We start from the raw sequence: 12,911 nt of genomic DNA on the forward strand, positions 1-12,911 counted from the left end.
AGGTTATATAGCAAAGAGCTAGGGGATAAAAAACCAAGGTTTAGACTTCCCTATAGGCCTTGAGGTTCAAGTGATATTTAGGGTCAGAGAGAGAGCTGGGTAAATGGTCATTTGGCTTGTGTTAGCTTCTGAGCTAAGAGATGACCAATGTTATCTCATTCCTAAGAGAAGCAGGTGTAGGATACCACTTCCAGAATCCCACAGGAGCAGAAAGCCTAGCATTGTCCTAGGCTCACTGAGGTATCTTTTGAGTTCCTCAAATATCACATTTTCTATTTCGTTTCCTCACTCTGACTCAGCGTGGGGATCTGGTGCTCAATAAAGCATGTATTCTGTATCTACATGAAGCATTTGGGTGAAGAATGCAAAACAGTTGAATATTTGGCTATTTTCAGATATTGAGAGTTGGCATGCATAGACAGAGCCAGAGGTCCAGGGTCTGATTATGTGATTTAGGACCCCAGTAAACTTCGCTATGAGATTCCAGTTTATGTGCACAAACCCCGGCATCCATTCTTAGAGAAACAGTTCTCTATACAGGAAACCGAACAGATGAGAAGCAGGCAATACCCATAAAGCCCGGCAGCATGAAAGTCCTCAGCAAGGGGAATGGAACCAAAACTGTGAGACACATCCCTTCATCAAATCAGGTGTTCATACCACCTCTTTCTTGTCTTTCTCTCTCATTGGCCTACTGTCTGTGTCTTCGCCATCTTTCTTTTCTTTTTGCACAAGATCATGTATGAATTGCACTCTCATGTTCTTTTCTGTATTTTGCATGTACATCTTTGTAACTTTGAGTCCTCGTAGTGATCTGTCTATAGGATAAACTCCATTTTGAGGTGGAACTTGTACGCCATTGAGTATATGCAACTTTGAGGGGGATTTCCATTCTTGTCCCTTCTGCCCCTGCCCGGGTAAACAGACCTACTCTGTTCTATTTTTTTTTTTTAAGGATTTTATTTATTTATTTATTTATCAGAAAGAGAGGAGAGAGCGAGCCAGCACAAGCAAGGGGAATAGCAGTCTGAGGGAGAAGCAGGCTCCCTGTTGAGCAGGGCAGATGTTTAACCAACTGAGCCACTCAGGTGTTCCATCTGTTTAGTTCTCAATATGGAAACCCCAAAATGCCCAGGGACAACATTCCACGGGGTTCGTATAGGGCCTTTGCCCTCTTTTCATATAAAATTTTGTTTGCTTTCATTAGACATATGCTCATCTGCAATTTTACTGAAGCGTATACAAGTTATCAGATGGCGTGCTGCCTCTATGCACTCTTTATGTCCATTCTCTTCCTTCATTTGACTTTCTTCTGTGGTTTTCATTCCCCTCATTAACGCCTCCATTCTGTGGCATTCCCCTTAACACATCCTATCCCGTCTCCACAATTTACATTGTACTGTATATTTTTTCATTCTCTCCTCTATTTCTCTCTACCCATTTCGTACCCCATCCTCTTCTTCCTTTTCTACTGGAACAAAACATCTTACCGGGAAGCATTACCTCTTACTAGTACAGTCTGTCCTGGGCCCTACTTCCAGCTAAGCCCTCTCTTCTTCTTTTTTTTTAAATTAAATTAAATTAAATTTTTTTTCAGTGTCCCAAAATTCATTATTTATGCACCACACCCAGTGCTCCATGCAATACATGCCCTCCATAATACCTCCATAATACCCACCACCAGGCTCACCCAACCTCCCATCCCCTCCCCTCCAAAATCCTCAGTTTGTTTCTCAGAGTCCACAGTCTTTCATGGTTTGTCTCCCCCTACAATTTACTCCATCTCCCTTCTCCTCTCCATCTCCCAATGTCCTCCATGTTATTCCTTATGCTCCACAAGTAAGTGAAACCATATGATACCTGACTCTCTCTGCTTGACTTATTTCACTCAGCATAATGTCTTCTAGTCCTGTCCATGTTGATATAAAAATTGGGTATTCATCCTTTCTAATGAAGGCATAATACTCCATTGTATATATGGACCATATCTTCTTTATCCATTCATCCATTGAAGGGCATCTTTGTTCTTTCCAGTTTGCCAACTGTGGCCATTGCTGCTATGAACATTGGGGTACAGATGGCCCTTCTTTTCACTACATCTGTATCTTTAGGGTAAATACCCAGTAGTGCAATTGCAGGGTCATAGCGAAGCTCTATTTTGAATTTTTGAAGGAATCTCCACACTGGTTTTCAAAGTGGTTGTACCCACTTGCATTCACACCAACAGTGTAAGAGGGCTCCCCTTTCTCCCCATCCTCTCCAACACTTGTTGTTTACTGTCTTTTTGATTTTTTTTAATTTTTAATTTTTTTATAAACATATATTTTTATCCCCAGGGGTACAGGTCTGTGAATCGCCAGTTTACACACTTCACAGCACTCACCAAAGCACATACCCTCCCCAATGTCCATAATCCCACCCCCTTCTCCCAACCCCCCTCCCCCCAGCAACCCTCAGTTTGTTTTGTGAGATTAACAGTCACTTATGGTTTGTCTCCCTCCCAATCCCATCTTCTTTCATTGATTCTTCTCCTACCCACTTAAGCCCCCATGTTGCATAACCACTTTCTCATATCAGGGAGATCATATGATAGTTGTCTTTCTCCGACTGACTTATTTCGCTAAGCATGATACGCTCTAGTTCCATCCATGTTGTCGCAAATGGCAAGATTTCATTTCTTTGATGGCTGCATAGTATTCCATTGTGTATATATACCACATCTTCTTGATCCATTCATCTGTTGATGGACATCTAGGTTCTTTCCATAGTTTGGCTATTGTGGACATTGCTGCTATAAACATTCGGGTGCACGTGCCCCTTTGGATCACTACGTTTGTATCTTTAGGGTAAATACCCAGTAGTGCAATTGCTGGGTCATAGGGCAGTTCTATTTTCAACATTTTGAGGAACCTCCATGCTGTTTTCCAGAGTGGTTGCACCAGCTTGCATTCCCACCAACAGTGTAGGAGGGTTCCCCTTTCTCCACATCCTCGCTAGCATCTGTCATTTCCTGACTTGTTGATTTTAACCATTCTGACTGGTGTGAGGTGATATCTCATTGTGGTTTTGATTTGTATTTCCCTGATGCTGAGTGATATGGAGCACTTTTTCATGTGTCTGTTGGCCATCTGGATGTCTTCTTTGCAGAAATGTCTGTTCATGTCCTCTGCCCATTTCTTTCTTTTTTTTTTTTTTAAAGATTTTATTTATTTATTTGACAGACAGAGGTCACAAGTAGGCAGAGAAGCAGGCAGAGAGAGAGAGGAGGAAGCAGGCTCCCCGCTGAGCAGAGAGCCCTACGCGGGGCTCGATCCCAGGACCCTAGGATCATGATCTGAGCCGAAGGCAGAGGCTTAACCCACTGAGCCACTCAGGCGCCCCTGTCTTATTGATTTTGGCCATTCTGACTGGTGTAAGGTGGTGTCTCAATGTGGTTTTTATATGAATCTCCCTGATGGCTAGTGATGATGAACATTTTTTCATGTGTCTGTTGGCCATTTGTATGTCTTCTTTGGAGAAGTGTCCATGTCTTCTGCCCATTTTTTGATGTGATTATCAGCTTTGTGTGTTGAATTTGAGGAGTTCTTTATAGATTTTGGATATCAGCCCTTTGTCTGTAGTGTCATTTGCAAATATCCTCTCCCATTCTGTGAGTTGCCTCTTTGTTTTGTTGACTGTTTCCTTTGCTGTGCAGAAGCTATTTTATCTTTTTTTTTTTAAAGATTTTATTTATTTATATGACAGGCAGAGATCACAAGCAGGCAGAGAGGCAGGCAGAGAAAGGAGGAAGCAGGCTGCCCGCTGAGCAGAGATCCCGATGTGGGGCTCGATCCCAGCACCCTGGGATCACGACCTGAGCTGAAGGGAGAGGCTTTAACCCACTGAGCCATGCAGGTGCCCCCAGAAACTTTTTATCTTGATGAAGTCCCAAAAGTTCATTCTCTCTTTCGTTTCCTTTGCCTTTGGAGACATATCTTGAAAGAAGTTGCTGTGGCTGATGTCCAAGAGGTTACAGCCTATGTTCTTCTCTAGGATTTTGATAGATTCCTGCCTCCCATTGAGGTCTTTTATCCATTTCGAGTCTATCTTTGTGTATGGTGTAAGAGAGTGGTCAAGTTTCATTCTTCTATGCATATAAGACCTCTCTTCTTTATCAACAAACCCATAGATATTGTGCATTTCTCTCTCTCTTTTAAAGATTTATTTATTTATTTTAGAGAGAGAGAGAGAACAAGAATGCATGTGAGTATGGGGGTTGAGGGGCAGAGGGAAAGGGAGAGAGAGAATCTTAAGCAGCCTCTGCACTGAGTAGGGAGACTGATGTGGGGCTCCGATCTTATGATGCAGGGATCATGACCTGAGCCGAACCAGAAGTCCAATGCTTATTGGACTGCACCATCTGGGTGGCCCGTATTGTGCATTTCATGCATGTTTGCACCATGCTAACCACCATAGAGCATACTCATAACTTGTTTGGGTAGTTGCACAGTGGAGGCTAATGTGAAATGGTTTGGTGATTTTCCTATCCTTGATTTCATTCTATTCTGAGGACACTTCCTTTCTTTTTTCTTTATAATTTTCTGGGAATCTTACATAACTTCTGAGGTACTTTTAAAAAATCAACAGCCCCGCTAAGTTCAGTTTAACCCTGCGCTCTTGTGTCTGCTATGAAATTCTTCCCTCATCCATTGCTGGTTAACCTTATGTTTGGAGGACTTAGAGAAGACGTGTGGGTATAGTGTGGTTGGACAGAAATGCCGGGCTAGAGAGGAGTTGGGATCCTGTTCCTTTGTAAAGTCTAAACTCCTCTAGCATTGGATTTAAGAAGGGAAATAAGAGAGATAACAGGATTCTTCTCCTTCTCCTCCTCTTCCTTTTCTTCCTCTTTCTTCTTCTTAAGTTTTATTTTTTTTAAGTAACATTTACACCCAACATGGGGCTTGAACTCACAACCACTAGAGTGGCATGCTCTTCTGACTGAGCCAACCAGACACCCTTTTTCTTACACAACTGGTCATCTATTGATAATGAGGCCTTTCTGGATTTTCTCTGGCTTTAACTGGTTCCATCTTCTACCAGTGGCCCTCATTTTTACCTAGATGGTTGGTACCATTTTCTTGTGTGTGGTGGAGGCCTTGTCCAGCCTCATTTTACCTTCTTTTACTGAAGAGAAGCCTCTTTTAAAGATTTTATTTATTTATTTGATAGAGATCACAAGTAGGCAGAGAGGCAGGTAGAGAGAGGGGAGGAGGAAGCAGGCTCCCTGCTGATCAGAGAACCCAATGTGGGATCTCGAGATCCCAAGAGTCTGAGATCATGACCTGAGCCGAAGGCAGAGTCTTAACCCTCTGAGTCACCCAGGCGCCCCTGAAGAGAAGCCTCTTGTAAAAGACCTTGCTTATTATGGTCAATACCCTTTCCTTCTTTGTCATGGTATTACATTCCTTGGCTTTCTGTCCCCTTCTGTAATCTCTGTTTTCCTTAGGCTGGGCCATGGGTACTACTGAAGTTCTCCTCCAGGACTTCAAGCATCAGGAGCTAGTCTCTTCCCTTGAAAAATATATCACGGTGTTTTCTTACTCTTATGCTGCAAGCTACTCTTGAAAAACCTTCACCTTCAGAAATCTCTAGAAATTAAGCAGGCAACACCTATGTGTTCATGTATATATTTCAACTTGTAGAGAAATTTATCATACTCTCCCAAGAATCCCTCATCAAGGTCCACTTCATTCTTATGGATGCAGAGATGGGACTGTAGTTCTTAGCTCGGCAAGTATCCAGCTTGGAATTGAGGTAACAGCTTTGTTTTCTCCCAGGGAGCACTTATTCTCTTGGCTCTTCCTTCCATTTGACTTTGGGAGGGAGTAATTCTCAGTTTTTCCTACACAGAGAAAAAAAGGGAAAAGTTTTGTAAGCTGTCAGTGTTGACAATCCTACTAATCCACTCTCGTCTCCCACTCCCCTGTTCTTCTATGGATTGGCCAAGAAGTAGAGATCTGGGGCAGTGGATAATGGTTTTATGGTCAATTCATTTACTTTTTGTAAGTGTCTGTGAGAGGTTTTGGACCCAGCCGTTGTTGGGTCACTTAAGAATGTGTAAATATTTAGAGATTCTTTTCCCCATCTTTGAAGTTTCCTTGTCAATTGCAAGGCAACATGAAAAGTTTTGCTAAATATCTTATTTTATATAGAAGAAACCTGTTCTAAAATTTAGTGGTGTTAAACCAAAGCACTCCATATTTCAAGCCTACAGATCCAGATTTTCTACAAGTTATACAAGTTTATGGCCATGGCTAGTCGCTTCGGGTCTGCTAGATTCTTAACAGAGTAAAGATCATTTCAGTAGCCTTCCTATATGTCTCTAGTCCAAACTGACTTCCCCAATCTATGAAAATTCATTGTATTTATGATCTAAACCAGAGGTCCTCCCCCAGGTGTCACATATGATTGATGGATTCACTTGTAAGACAAACTTCCATGGATTTAGTGAGGATTATGGACAGTTTCTGATAAACTAATAACTTTCTCTTTCTCTTCCACTCAAGGAAGCATATTGGATTCAATGAGTGGTATTATTAAAGCAATTACCTCAAAAATTGCTCTTATTTGTTAAAGAGTAATTTTCATATGTTGACTCATTTTTGTTAGTATTAAATTATTTGTGACACACATTACAGCTGATTATGACACCCCATTCAGAAACTGCTGATCTTAACCAAAAAGCATAATGCTTTATACTTTCTAGTTCTGTTTTCAACAATATTATAGCTCTCCTGGTGGCAAGAATTATATCTGATGTAGGCCTGATACTTAATAAATCATATTTTAGATAGGTAGATAGATAGTATTCTTAAATACATATATCCCAATACAAATGTAAATTTATACATAAATTTCATATATACGCTCATTACTTTAGTTGAGCTGGAGCCAAGATTATTAAGCCAGGAGTGACTAGAGAAGAAAGGCATTAATTTTTTATAGTTTCAAGACATCACTTTTATTAGAGAAATATAGAAGTTTGACATTGATTTGGCCTTTGTCACAGCTTCTACATTCCTGGTTTAGAATCAAGAAATGCTGGGGAACCAGCGGTGTTTATGGATTCCTCATATAGCCTAGCACTCCTCAGTGGGCACTCCAATCCCATGCTGATTAAAATAAAATAAGTGGGGTTCACCATTCACTCTCTGGTTTCTAGATATCTTCTTCCCAAGTCTGGAATGTTTTTTTTTCTACACGAAAAATGCATTCCCTCTCTCCTTCCATCAATAGTCTTCGTTAGACCTAAGTGTCCTGAAATGTTTTGTAGGTTGGGCTCTTCCAAAAGTATACCCTGCAATAGAGATAAGCATTCAGGAAGTTTATTAAGCAGTGTTCTCAGGATCAACAACTATGCAAGGGAAGAGAAAAGAAGGAAAGGAAATAAGAAAAGAAGGGAAGAAACCAAAAGTGGTCGCAAAGGGAATCTGAGCTGTGAAACAGTCTCAACAAAGGTCTCAGACAATGCTAAGGTGAGCTTAGAAACTGGGGTTTTCCTTTAGAGTTGTCCGCATTGTGATGAGCTGTCAAGGCTTTCTACTTGTGCCTTGACCAGTCCTGAATGCACGTGGTCCCTGGGAAGGGATTATGAACTTGGGAGATGCAGTTCTCTTTAGCTAATGACATTTCTGGAGAGGACTGGCAGGAGAGTACACTCAGCCAGCATTCCTAGAAGGTGTGGAATAAGCCTTCAATCCTTAAGTGGAATCTGGAATGCATCACAACATCCATTATGGAGGTCTTTCTTAAAATAATAATTCCAAGAGATGTAAGTTGGCATCACAAGGAAAAAAATATTGACTTCTGTGGTAAAATAGGTTTGGCAAATGTTAGGCTAAACAAGTTTCTTTACTGGAAGAATTCTTAGAAATTTAAATATGCTGGTATGCACGGTGAACTTTCAATGGGGACTAGAACACGGAAAAGAGCAACCAGGGGTGACCAGAGAACACATCTTTTGAGGAATATTTCTTAAGCGGAATGCCACTAAACTTCAGCTTGAGAAATGCTGTTCCAGAAGCAAAGAAGACAGAATAAATACTATGGTTGTGGGAACCTGGAGCCCCACTATCTCAGATTTTGTCTCAGTGGTCCAACATAGCAAATAACCCATCTTGGTTGAATTCTTAGCAAGGTCTCTTGCCTTTGATTAGGTTGCTATGGACTATTGAGTCTGATTCACAGCTAAATCAAATGGGACTTTTTCTTAATGCAAGTCTAGCTCAGTATGGAGACAAAATGTTTGCTTTATCGTTGACCATGTTTCTTCTCATTCTGATGGGCTTCATGTGTTTTTGGGAATCAACACTGTTGACAATAAATGCAATGTTGCATTCAAGAAAAACCCATCATGTTAGAGTATTGCTGTATGATACAAGGAGCTCTTGAAAAGAATTCAGAATACACTAGAACTTTCCTCAGCCTTATTTCGTCAACTTTTGCATCTCTGTGATTATTGACTCAATTGTTAAATCTGTTTTCTCACTGTTCTTTTCTTGAAATAGCTCTAGCTTCGGGATGTCTGCTTACCTGACTTTCACATAAATCTATCCAGATTAAGTTAGAATCAGAAAAGAGGCAATTTCTGGAATAAAAAAGAAACTCTTCGCTAAAATATCCTACCTGTGCTTGAGAACATTCATGGACAGGACACAAAGTTTACACTTTGAAAAGTTAGAAAGAAATATTTACCTTCAGAAATGGCAAAGAAAATCCTGAATGCCCACTGTGATCTGAAACTACTTTTGTTGTAAATATTGTGATATTAAGCTTTCTCAAACTCAGTAAGAAATAACATGTCTTTGAATATGAATTTTCAGTATCATAAAGGGGTGTGTGTGTGTGTGTGTGTGTCTGTGTCTGTGTGTATGTAGAGGGATAGAGAGAGGAGAAACTTGTTTAGAGGTAATCTACATTATATTACAATGTACTATATTATATTATTCTACATTCTACTATATTATGTTATATTAATATAACATATTTTAGTACACTAGTATAATCTAGACTGTACTAAACTATATATTGTGGGAATTTATTAATGGGATAAATTTTGGCGAGAGGGATCATCATTTTATATTTCAGAATCAATTCCAATGCTTTACAGTTAAAAAATGCTGATTTTTGGTTCATCAGAGTGTATTTGAAACTTTCTGTTCACCTGAGCTTGTTAATCTTGGGCAGTAGGACTTTGTTTCATTTTATGAGTTTTACTAAAATAGTGTCAGTCTTTCTTCCTGCTCAAGTTCTTCATTTAAAAAAAAAAAATGATTCCTAAAACAAGAAAATGATTCCTCAGGGAAGAATTTTTTTTTTTTTTTTTTTTTTTTTGAGCTGTATTTGAATCCTGTAGGAACTGACTGGAGGGAAAAAAAGAAAAAGCTTCATTGGACTCGGCTAAGTAGAAGAACAAAGTTACCATGATCAGAAAAGTTGATCAGAAGTATGCTGGCTTTTGGAGATATCCAGGACAAGATAAACTACATTTTAGGGAAGTACTAGATGGTTTTTAAGAATAAATGAATTATTCATGTCCTATCGAGATGTGTTTCCCAGAGATTTGGAAACCTATTCTTTTCCAGTCAAAAACGACTTTTGATTGATGGTGTGCTCTCTGCACGGTCCCAGTCATCCCATCTTTTTCATAGTAGTCACCGAGTGAGGCCAACACGTTATGAGATATTGCAACAGCAAAGAGGCTAGGCCATCAGACATCTGGGGACAGCACATCAGTAAAGTCACAAGTTGCCTGACAGACAGAAAGTGTGGTTTTCGCCTTCTTTGACCCCTGCTTCCCTTTCCAAAGAAATGAAATGCTGGTAAGATCAAAATATCATCACTTTTCTTTTTTTCATCCCATCCAGACAAGAAGAAAGGAATTCGTTCAGCTTGCTTTTCTGCATTGCATGCGTTCTGTTCTTAATATTTGTTTGCTTTAGGTTTACTAGCACTGCCCATTTATCAAATGTATAAATATGATCCTTGGAAACCTGGGCCATAGGAAATCAACTTTCTGGGGCCAAAGACATTTAAAAAAATTAGAAATAAAAAAGAGAATGGCTAACATTAGTCCGGCAGCTCTTAGCACAAAGACAGGTGAGCCCAGACTTTGAAATACCCAACTGTCACAAAAGAAATGTGGAAACAAGAGGACTCCAATCCTTGACCTTCTACTTGGAGGCTGGAATCCTGATGTTATTTACTCACTGGGTTGGCGGGGGGGGGGGACTTAAAAAAATCTAAGAACGTTTAGGAATGATTCAGGTTCAGCTGTGAAGAGCAAGACAGTTTAGAACAGGCTCTAAGACTTCTCAGGGAAGGGCAGCCTGCCTGTGGTTGCTCTCCTGCCCTGGATTCTGTCTCCTTCTTCCCACTGCATTGTTACTTTAATTGGTCTTTCTACCTGAATCAGGGGTGGGAGACATATATTTGGAAAATGAGTATACCTCTGGGGGAACTAGTCACACTTCAGTGTGATTTTGTTCCATAATATACATGGTTCCTGATTAACTGGATTAAGGCCAGCTGCTCTGTTTTATTAGGAGAACCACAAATAGTTCACTTTGGTCCAGTGCTTGGGAGGGGACATGGAGGGTAGCACAGTAGTCTGGAGCTTCTAAAGAAGGGATATTAAGAAAGTCCTAAAGAAGACAGGGAGAAACTAGTTTTCCTTTTTCTTTCTCACCAACTTTTTAATCAAATGCCATGTGATCCCCTACTTACAACTTGAAACTCTGTATGATGTTATTAACATGGTTACATTGTGACTTAAGTGAGCCTCTGCTGTCTAGCTGAGTAAATGGATGGCCATGGATAGTACTGTTTATCAACTCAGTGATGAAGAACTGTAATGGTCGTTGGAGTAGTTAAAGTCTGTTATCACCAGTACTCTTTCTCCCAGAAACACATGCACGGAACCCAAGTCACAAAGGTATTGGTGAAAATGGGATAAAGATGAGGTTGGAAGAGAGTGAAACAATTCTCTAATCCAAGCCTTCCTGATACCCCTCAAACATCTAAACCCTATTGTCACAGTTCTCTCCTGAAAAGAAGGGTGTACTCACATATGTAATAGGTTTTGTGGGGCTTGATAAATGAAGAATTCCAATAGTCAGGCACTGCTTTTAATCAAGTTTTCCTAACTAGTTTTGGACATAGATGCAATTGTTTTCATGTTTGTGTTGGGTGAAGTGATGAGATTAAACTTCAGTTTAGATGTAATCCCATTATGAATTTCATAGGCCATGCCCAGCCCTGTGCTCAGTGCTACAAGGGACGTAGAGCCATCCTATCCAAAGGCTTTAGCCTGCCGTTGTCATGGTTAATTTTATGTGTCAACTTGATTGGGCAAAGGAATGCCCCGATAGCTGGAAAAACATTATTTCTGAGTGTGTCTGTAACGCTGTTTCTGGGAAAGATTAGTACTTGAGTTGATAGACTTTATAAAGGGGATCCCCCTCACCTCACCCTGTCTCTCACCACCATGATGGGTGGGCACCAGCCAATCAGTTGAGGACCAGAATAGAACAAAAAGGAGGAGAGAGGGGGAAATTTGCTCATTATGATTATTATGGATGAGCTGGAAAATCCATCTTCTCCTTTCCTGTATCATCACTTGTTCCCAGTTCTTGGGCCTGTGGACTCAGATTGAGACTTAAACCATTGGCTCTCCTGGTTCTCTGACTTCAGACTCTGAATCACACCACACCTTTTCCTGGGTATCCAGCTTGCAGATGGCAGATCATGGGACTTCTTGGCCTCTATGCTAGCATGAGACAACTTCTGATATATATTAGATGTCACAGATATACTAGTATATATCTATATCCAATAGATGTACATTATTAGATTATATCTAATATATATTATTGGATTACATCATACATATGATATATATCATGTAATTATTAGAGATATAGATACATATATGGATATAGATCTCCCATTGGTTCTGTTTCTCAGGACAATCCTGACTAATGCAAACATTTAGTCACAACCCCTACTGTCCGAGTGAAATCAGGGTGATGTCTTAGGCATGGCTCTTCCTACACTTTCCTTGACCATGCCACACAATGTCTAGCTTACAGTGCATTTTTGGTGACTTGTGACAACCCAGTGCTGTGGGGTGGGAGAAGTCACAGTCACCAGTTATGCTGTCAAAGCCGAGTAAACACATAGGATTAGGTTCTGTTGAAGATAGGCTCCCCCACCGGCTAGTCTGTTGTCCCAAAATAGTCGATACTCCACCACTTACCACTGACTTTAAATATCACATCCCGTACTAAATTCCCAAGTCATTAACATCTATTTTGGGACTCTCTCAGGTTTCAAGACTGTGTCTGTCTCTTCTCTCATGGTGTGAAAATGTTTTAATTACCGGAACTTCGTAACACATTTGAAAAACTCTGCTAAGGCTGGTGATCACTCTGGTGAGGATTATCTTGGGTATTCTGGCTATCCTTGTGTGCTTGTGTGTGTGTGTGTGTGTGTTTGTGTTTGACCTTGAGAAGCAGCTTAGCTGGTTCCAAAAATATCCTTTTAGTAATTTTATTGGGATATGTTAAAGGTATAGATTATTTTAAGGGTTTATGTTTCCTGCCCCTGAACAAAGTATAAAGTATACATTTAAATTTATTTATACTTATGAAATTCTTTTTAATGTTTTTGGTAGAATTTGTTTATTTATTATTGAATTTTTCTAGATGTTTTATCTTTTCATTTTTAATTGTTTCCACCCCTATGTTCACATTACCTTTGGCATTCTTTACCTCATATATGAGGTTCTGTACTTCTCTGTACTTCACTTGGCCAGACCAGCCAGAACTTTATATATTTTATTGCATTTTCACAGAACTATCTCTTGTGGTGTT

The sequence above is a fragment of the Mustela lutreola genome, chromosome X (genome assembly GCF_030435805.1).
Source record: "Mustela lutreola isolate mMusLut2 chromosome X, mMusLut2.pri, whole genome shotgun sequence".
NCBI lineage: Eukaryota > Metazoa > Chordata > Mammalia > Carnivora > Mustelidae > Mustela > Mustela lutreola.